The sequence below is a fragment of the Lampetra fluviatilis genome, chromosome 56 (genome assembly GCF_964198595.1).
Source record: "Lampetra fluviatilis chromosome 56, kcLamFluv1.1, whole genome shotgun sequence".
NCBI lineage: Eukaryota > Metazoa > Chordata > Hyperoartia > Petromyzontiformes > Petromyzontidae > Lampetra > Lampetra fluviatilis.
In genome coordinates this window covers 8,539,962-8,548,826 of record NC_136330.1, presented here as the reverse complement: position 1 = coordinate 8,548,826, position 8,865 = coordinate 8,539,962, and the positions used below count along the sequence as shown (strand labels likewise).

General features: G+C 49.8%; 1 protein-coding gene across 1 annotated transcript in view; it reads right to left on the bottom strand.

Moving 5' to 3' along the window:
• Nucleotides 1-8,865, bottom strand: part of LOC144950143 (unconventional myosin-VIIa-like) — a 75,061-nt gene that overhangs the window by 1,350 nt on the left and 64,846 nt on the right. The window lies entirely within an intron of this gene.

The window sequence follows — 8,865 nt, the reverse complement described above, 5'->3', positions numbered from 1 at the left end:
AGTGATTGCGAGTGATCGTCAGTGAGTGATTGCGAGTGATTGCGAGTGATTACGAGTGATTGCGAGTGAGTGATTGCGAGTGATTGCGAGTGAGTGATTGCGAGTGATTGTGGGGAGTGATTGCGAGTGATTGCGAGTGATTGCGAGTGATTACGAGTGATTGCGAGTGAGTGATTGTGAGTGATTGTGAGTGAGTGATTGCGAGTGATTGCGAGTGATTGCGAGTGATTGCGAGTGATTGCGATGTGATTGCGAGTGAGTGATTGCGAATGATTGTGGGGAGTGATTGCGAGTGATTACGAGTGATTGCGAGTGAGTGATTGTGAGTGATTGCGAAGTGATTGCGAGTGATTGCGAGTGATTGCGAGTGAGTGATTGCGAGTGATTGCGAGTGATTGCGAGTGATTGCGAGTGATTGCGAGTGATTGCGAGTGAGTGATTGTGAGTGATTGTGGGGAGTGATTGCGAGTGATTGCGAGTGATTGCGAGTGATTGCGAGTGATTGCGAGTGAGTGATTGCGAATGATTGTGGGGAGTGATTGTGAGTGATTGCGAGTGATTGCGAGTGATTACGAGTGATTGCGAGTGAGTGATTGTGAGTGATTGTGAGTGAGTGATTGCGAGTGATTGCGAGTGATTGCGAGTGATTGCGAGAGTGATTGCGAGTGATTGCGAGTGATTGCGAGTGATTGCGAGTGATTGCGAGTGATTGTGGGGAGTGATTGTGAGTGATTGCGAGTGATTGTGGGGAGTGATTGCGAGTGATTGCGAGTGATTGCGAGTGATTGCGAGTGAGTGATTGCGAGTGATTGCGAGTGATTGCGAGTGATTGCGAGTGAGTGATTGCGAGTGATTGCGAGTGAGTGATTGCGAGTGATTGCGAGTGATTGCGAGTGAGTGATTGCGAGTGATTGCGAGTGATTGCGAGTGATTGCGAGTGAGTGATTGCGAGTGATTGCGAGTGATTGCGAGTGATTGCGAGTGAGTGATTGCGAGTGATTGCGAGTGATTGCGAGTGAGTGATTGCGAGTGATTGCGAGTGATCGTCAGTGAGTGATTGCGAGTGATTGTGGGGAGTGATTGTGAGTGATTGCGAGTGATTGCGAGTGATCGTCAGTGAGTGATTGCGAGTGATTGCGAGTGATACGAGTGATTGCGAGTGAGTGATTGCGAGTGAGTGATTGCGAGTGATTGTGGGGAGTGATTGCGAGTGATTGCGAGTGATTGCGAATGAATGTGGGGAGTGATTGCGAGTGATTGCGAGTGAGTTATTGCGAGTGATTGCGAGTGATTGCGAGTGATTGCGAGTGATTGCGAGTGAGTGATTGCGAGTGATTGCGAGTGATTGCGAGGTGAGTGATTGCGAGTGATTGCGATGTGATTGCGAGTGATTGCGAGTGAGTGATTGCGAGTGATTGCGAGTGATTGCGAGTGATTGCGAGTGATTGCGAGTGATTGTCGGGGAGTGATTGGAGTGAGTGATTGCGAGTGATTGCGAGTGATTGCGAGTGATTGCGAGTGATTGCGAGTGATTGCGAGTGATTGCGAGTGATTGCGAGTGATTGCGAGTGAGTGATTGCGAGTGATTGACGAGTGATTGTGGAGTGATTGCGAGTGATTGCGAGTGATTGCGAGTGATTGCGAGTGATTGCGAGTGATTGCGAGTGATTGCGAGTGATTGCGAGTGATTGCGAGTGAGTGATTGCGAGTGATTGCGAGTGATTGCGAGTGAGTGATTGCGAGTGAGTGATTGCGAGTGATTGCGAGTGATTGCGAGTGAGTGATTGCGAGTGATTGCGAGTGATTGCGAGTGATTGCGAGTGATTGCGAGTGATTGTGGGGGAGTGATTGCGAGTGAGTGATTGCGAGTGATTGCGAGTGATTGTGGGGAGTGATTGCGAGTGATTGCGAGTGATTGCGAGTGATTGCGAGTGATTGCGAGTGAGTGATTGCGAGTGATTGCGAGTGATTGCGAGTGATTGCGAGTGGAGTGATTGCGAGTGATTGCGAGTGATTGCGAGTGATTGCGAGTGATTGCGGAGTGAGTGATTGCGAGTGAGTGATTGCGAGTGATTGCGAGTGATTGCGAGTGATTGCGAGTGAGTGATTGCGAGTGATTGCGAGTGATTGCGAGTGAGTGATTGCGAGTGATTGCGAGTGATTGCGAGTGAGTGATTGCGAGTGAGTGATTGGGTGATTGCGAGTGATTGCGAGTGAGTGATTGCGAGTGAGTGATTGTGAGTGATTGCGAGTGAGTGATTGCGAGTGATTGCGACTGATTACGAGTGAGTGATTGTGAGTGATTGCGAGTGATTGCGAGTGAGTGATTGCGAGTGAGTGATTGCGAGTGATTGCGAGTGATTGCGAGTGAGTGATTGCGAGTGATTGCGAGTGATTGCGAGTGATTGCGAGTGAGTGATTGCGAGTGATTGCGAGTGATTGCGAGTGATTGCGAGTGAGTGATTGCGAGTGATTGCGAGTGAGTGATTGCGAGTGATTGCGAGTAATTGCGAGTGAGTGATTGCGAGTGATTGCGAGTGATTGCGAGTGAGTGATTGCGAGTGATTGCGAGTGATTGCGAGTGAGTGATTGCGAGTGATTGCGAGTGATTGCGAGTGAGTGATTGCGAGTGAGTGATTGCGAGTGATTGCGAGTGAGTGATTGCGAGTGAGTGATTGCGAGTGATTGCGAGTGATTACGAGTGAGTGATTGCGAGTGATTGCGAGTGATTGCGAGTGATTGTGGGGAGTGATTGCGAGTGATTGCGAGTGATTGCGAGTGAGTGATTGCGAGTGATTGCGAGTGATTGCGAGTGAGTGATTGCGAGTGATTGCGAGTGAGTGATTGCGAGTGATTGCGAGTGATTGCGAGTGAGTGATTGCGAGTGATTGCGAGTGAGTGATTGCGAGTGATTGCGGGTGAGTGATTGCGAGTGATTGCGAGTGAGTGATTGCGAGTGATTGCGAGTGATTGCGAGTGAGTGATTGCGAGTGATTGCGGGTGAGTGATTGCGAGTGATTGCGAGTGAGTGATTGCGAGTGATTGCGGGTGAGTGATTGCGAGTGATTGCGAGTGATTGCGAGTGATTGCGAGTGAGTGATTGCGAGTGATTGCGAGTGATTGCGAGTGATTGCGAGTGAGTGATTGCGAGTGATTGCGAGTGAGTGATTGCGAGTGATTGCGAGTGAGTGATTGCGAGTGATTGCGAGGTGATTGCGAGTGAGTGATTGCGAGTGATTGCGAGTGATTGCGAGTGATTGCGAGTGAGTGATTGCGAGTGATTGCGAGTGATTGCGAGTGATCGTCAGTGAGTGATTGCGAGTGATTGCGAGTGATTACGAGTGAGTGATTGCGAGTGATTGCGAGTGATTGCGAGTGAGTGATTGTGAGTGATTGCGAGTGATTGCGAGTGAGTGATTGCGAGTGATTGCGAGTGATTGCGAGTGAGTGATTGCGGGTGAGTGATTGCGAGTGATTGCGAGTGAGTGATTGCGAGTGATTGCGAGTGAGTGATTGCGAGTGAGTGATTGCGAGTGATTGCGAGTGAGTGATTGCGAGTGATTGCGAGTGAGTGATTGCGAGTGATTGCGAGTGAGTGATTGCGAGTGAGTGATTGCGAGTGATTGCGAGTGATTGCGAGTGAGTGATTGCGAGTGATTGCGAGTGAGTGATTGCGAGTGATTGCGAGTGATTGCGAGTGATTGTGGGGAGTGATTGCGAGTGATTGCGAGTGATTGCGAGTGAGTGATTGCGAGTGATTGCGAGTGATTGCGAGTGAGTGATTGCGAGTGATTGCGAGTGAGTGATTGCGACTGATTGTGGGGAGTGATTGCGAGTGATTGCGAGTGATTGCGAGTGAGTGATTGTGAGTGATTGCGAGTGATTGCGAGTGATTGCGAGTGATTGCGAGTGAGTGATTGCGAGTGATTGCGAGTGAGTGATTGCGAGTGATTGCGAGTGATTGCGAGTGAGTGATTGCGAGTGATTGCGAGTGATTGCGAGTGATTGCGAGTGATTGCGAGTGAGTGATTGCGAGTGATTGCGAGTGAGTGATTGCGAGTGATTGCGAGTAATTGCGAGGTGAGTGATTGCGAGTGATTGCGAGTGATTGCGAGTGATTGCGAGTGATTGCGAGTGATTGCGAGTGATTGCGAGTGAGTGATTGCGAGTGATTGCGAGTGATTGCGAGTGATTGCGAGTGATGAGTGATTGCGAGTGATTGCGAGTGATTGCGAGTGAGTGATTGCGAGTGATTGCGAGTGATTGCGAGTGAGTGATTGCGAGTGATTGCGAGTGAGTGATTGCGAGGTGATTGCGAGTGATTGCGAGTGATTGCGAGTGATTGCGAGTGAGTGATTGCGAGTGATTGCGAGTGATTGCGAGTGAGTGATTGCGAGTGATTGCGAGTGATTGGAGTGAGTGATTGCGAGTGATTGCGAGTGATTGCGAGTGATTACGAGTGATTGCGAGTGAGTGATTGCGAGTGATTACGGAAGTGATTGCGAGTGATTACGAGTGATTGTGGGAGTGATTGCGAGTGATTGCGAGTGAGTGATTGCGAGTGATTGCGAGTGATTGCGAGTGAGTGATTGCGAGTGATTGCGAGTGATTGCGAGTGAGTGATTGCGAGTGAGTGATTGCGAGTGATTGCGAGTGATTGCGAGTGATTGCGAGTGATTACGAGTGATTGTGGGGATGTGATTGCGAGTGATTGCGAGTGAGTGATTGCGAGTGATTGCGAGTGATTGCGAGTGAGTGATTGCGAGTGATTGCGGGTGAGTGATTGCGAGTGATTGCGAGTGAGTGATTGCGAGTGATTGCGGGTGAGTGATTGCGAGTGATTGCGAGTGAGTGATTGCGAGTGATTGCGAGTGATTGCGAGTGATTACGAGTGATTGTGGGAGTGATTGCGAGTGATTGCGAGTGATTGCGAGTGAGTGATTGCGAGTGATTGCGAGTGATTGCGAGTGAGTGATTGCGAGTGATTGCGAGTGATTGCGAGTGAGTGATTGCGAGTGAGTGATTGCGAGTGATTGCGAGTGATTGCGAGTGATTGCGAGTGATTACGAGTGATTGTGGGGAGTGATTGCGAGTGATTGCGAGTGAGTGATTGCGAGTGATTGCGAGTGATTGCGAGTGAGTGATTGCGAGTGATTGCGGGTGAGTGATTGCGAGTGATTGCGAGTGAGTGATTGCGAGTGATTGCGGGTGAGTGATTGCGAGTGATTGCGAGTGATTGCGAGTGAGTGATTGCGAGTGATTGCGAGTGATTGCGAGTGAGTGATTGCGAGTGATTGCGAGTGATTGCGAGTGAGTGATTGCGAGTGATTGCGAGTGAGTGATTGCGAGTGATTGCGAGTGATTGCGAGTGAGTGATTGCGAGTGATTGCGAGTGAGTGATTGCGAGTGATTGCGGGTGAGTGATTGCGAGTGATTGCGAGTGAGTGATTGCGAGTGATTGCGAGTGATTGCGAGTGAGTGCTTGCGAGTGATTGCGGGTGAGTGATTGCGAGTGATTGCGAGTGAGTGATTGCGAGTGATTGCGGGTGAGTGATTGCGAGTGATTGCGAGTGATTGCGAGTGATTGCGAGTGAGTGATTGCGAGTGATTGCGAGTGATTGCGAGTGATTGCGAGTGAGTGATTGCGAGTGATTGCGAGTGAGTGATTGCGAGTGATTGCGAGTGAGTGATTGCGAGTGATTGCGAGTGATTGCGAGTGAGTGATTGCGAGTGATTGCGAGTGATTGCGAGTGATTGCGAGTTAGTGATTGCGAGTGATTGCGAGTGATTGCGAGTGATCGTCAGTGAGTGATTGCGAGTGATTGCGAGTGATTACGAGTGAGTGATTGCGAGTGATTGCGAGTGATTGCGAGTGAGTGATTGTGAGTGATTGCGAGTGATTGCGAGTGAGTGATTGCGAGTGATTGCGAGTGATTGCGAGTGAGTGATTGCGAGTGATTGCGGGTGAGTGATTGCGAGTGATTGCGAGTGAGTGATTGCGAGTGATTGCGAGTGAGTGATTGCGAGTGAGTGATTGCGAGTGATTGCGAGTGAGTGATTGCGAGTGATTGCGAGTGAGTGATTGCGAGTGATTGCGAGTGAGTGATTGCGAGTGAGTGATTGCGAGTGATTGCGAGTGATTGCGAGTGAGTGATTGCGAGTGATTGCGAGTGAGTGATTGCGAGTGATTGCGAGTGATTGCGAGTGATTGCGAGTGATTGTGGGGAGTGATTGCGAGTGATTGCGAGTGATTGCGAGTGAGTGATTGCGAGTGATTGCGAGTGATTGCGAGTGAGTGATTGCGAGTGATTGCGAGTGATTGCGAGTGAGTGATTGCGACTGATTGTGGGGAGTGATTGCGAGTGATTGCGAGTGATTGCGAGTGAGTGATTGTGAGTGATTGCGAGTGATTGCGAGTGATTGCGAGTGAGTGATTGCGAGTGATTGCGAGTGAGTGATTGCGAGTGATTGCGAGTGATTACGAGTGAGTGATTGCGAGTGATTGCGAGTGATTGCGAGTGATTGTGGGGAGTGATTGCGAGTGATTGCGAGTGATTGCGAGTGAGTGATTGCGAGTGATTGCGAGTGATTGCGAGTGAGTGATTGCGAGTGATTGCGAGTGAGTGATTGCGAGTGATTGCGAGTGATTGCGAGTGAGTGATTGCGAGTGATTGCGAGTGAGTGATTGCGAGTGATTGCGGGTGAGTGATTGCGAGTGATTGCGAGTGAGTGATTGCGAGTGATTGCGAGTGATTGCGAGTGAGTGATTGCGAGTGATTGCGGGTGAGTGATTGCGAGTGATTGCGAGTGAGTGATTGCGAGTGATTGCGGTGAGTGATTGCGAGTGATTGCGAGTGATTGCGAGTGATTGCGAGTGAGTGATTGCGAGTGATTGCGAGTGATTGCGAGTGATTGCGAGTGAGTGATTGCGAGTGATTGCGAGTGAGTGATTGCGAGTGATTGCGAGTGAGTGATTGCGAGTGATTGCGAGTGATTGCGAGTGAGTGATTGCGAGTGATTGCGAGTGATTGCGAGTGATTGCGAGTGAGTGATTGCGAGTGATTGCGAGTGATTGCGAGTGATCGTCAGTGAGTGATTGCGAGTGATTGCGAGTGATTACGAGTGAGTGATTGCGAGTGATTGCGAGTGATTGCGAGTGAGTGATTGTGAGTGATTGCGAGTGATTGCGAGTGAGTGATTGCGAGTGATTGCGAGTGATTGCGAGTGAGTGATTGCGTGAGTGATTGCGAGTGATTGCGAGTGAGTGATTGCGAGTGATTGCGAGTGAGTGATTGCGAGTGAGTGATTGCGAGTGATTGCGAGTGAGTGATTGCGAGTGATTGCGAGTGAGTGATTGCGAGTGATTGCGAGTGAGTGATTGCGAGTGAGTGATTGCGAGTGATTGCGAGTGATTGCGAGTGAGTGATTGCGAGTGATTGCGAGTGAGTGATTGCGAGTGATTGCGAGTGATTGCGAGTGATTGTGGGAGTGATTGCGAGTGATTGCGAGTGATTGCGAGTGAGTGATTGCGAGTGATTGCGAGTGATTGCGAGTGAGTGATTGCGAGTGATTGCGAGTGATTGCGAGTGAGTGATTGCGACTGATTGTGGGGAGTGATTGCGAGTGATTGCGAGTGATTGCGAGTGAGTGATTGTGAGTGATTGCGAGTGATTGCGAGTGATTGCGAGTGATTGCGAGTGAGTGATTGCGAGTGATTGCGAGTGAGTGATTGCGAGTGATTGCGAGTGATTGCGAGTGAGTGATTGCGAGTGATTGCGAGTGATTGCGAGTGATTGCGAGTGATTGCGAGTGAGTGATTGCGAGTGATTGCGAGTGAGTGATTGCGAGTGATTGCGAGTGATTGCGAGTGAGTGATTGCGAGTGATTGCGAGTGATTGCGAGTGAGTGATTGCGAGTGATTGCGAGTGATTGCGAGTGAGTGATTGCGAGTGATTGCGAGTGATTGCGAGTGATTGCGAGTGAGTGATTGCGAGTGATTGCGAGTGATTGCGAGTGAGTGATTGCGAGTGATTGCGAGTGATTGCGAGTGAGTGATTGCGAGTGATTGCGAGTGAGTGATTGCGAGTGATTGCGAGTGATTGCGAGTGATTGCGAGTGATTGCGAGTGAGTGATTGCGAGTGATTGCGAGTGATTGCGAGTGAGTGATTGCGAGTGATTGCGAGTGATTGCGAGTGAGTGATTGCGAGTGATTGCGAGTGATTGCGAGTGATTACGAGTGATTGCGAGTGAGTGATTGCGAGTGATTACGAGTGATTGCGAGTGATTACGAGTGATTGTGGGAGTGATTGCGAGTGATTGCGAGTGAGTGATTGCGAGTGATTGCGAGTGATTGCGAGTGAGTGATTGCGAGTGATTGCGAGTGATTGCGAGTGAGTGATTGCGAGTGAGTGATTGCGAGTGATTGCGAGTGATTGCGAGTGATTGCGAGTGATTACGAGTGATTGTGGGGAGTGATTGCGAGTGATTGCGAGTGAGTGATTGCGAGTGATTGCGAGTGATTGCGAGTGAGTGATTGCGAGTGATTGCGGGTGAGTGATTGCGAGTGATTGCGAGTGAGTGATTGCGAGTGATTGCGGGTGAGTGATTGCGAGTGATTGCGAGTGAGTGATTGCGAGTGATTGCGAGTGATTGCGAGTGATTACGAGTGATTGTGGGGAGTGATTGCGAGTGATTGCGAGTGATTGCGAGTGAGTGATTGCGAGTGATTGCGAGTGATTGCGAGTGAGTGATTGCGAGTGATTGCGAGTGATTGCGAGTGAGTGATTGCGAGTGAGTGATTGCGAGTGATTGCGAGTGATTGCGAGTGATTGCGAGTGATTACGAGTGATTGTGGGGAGTGATTG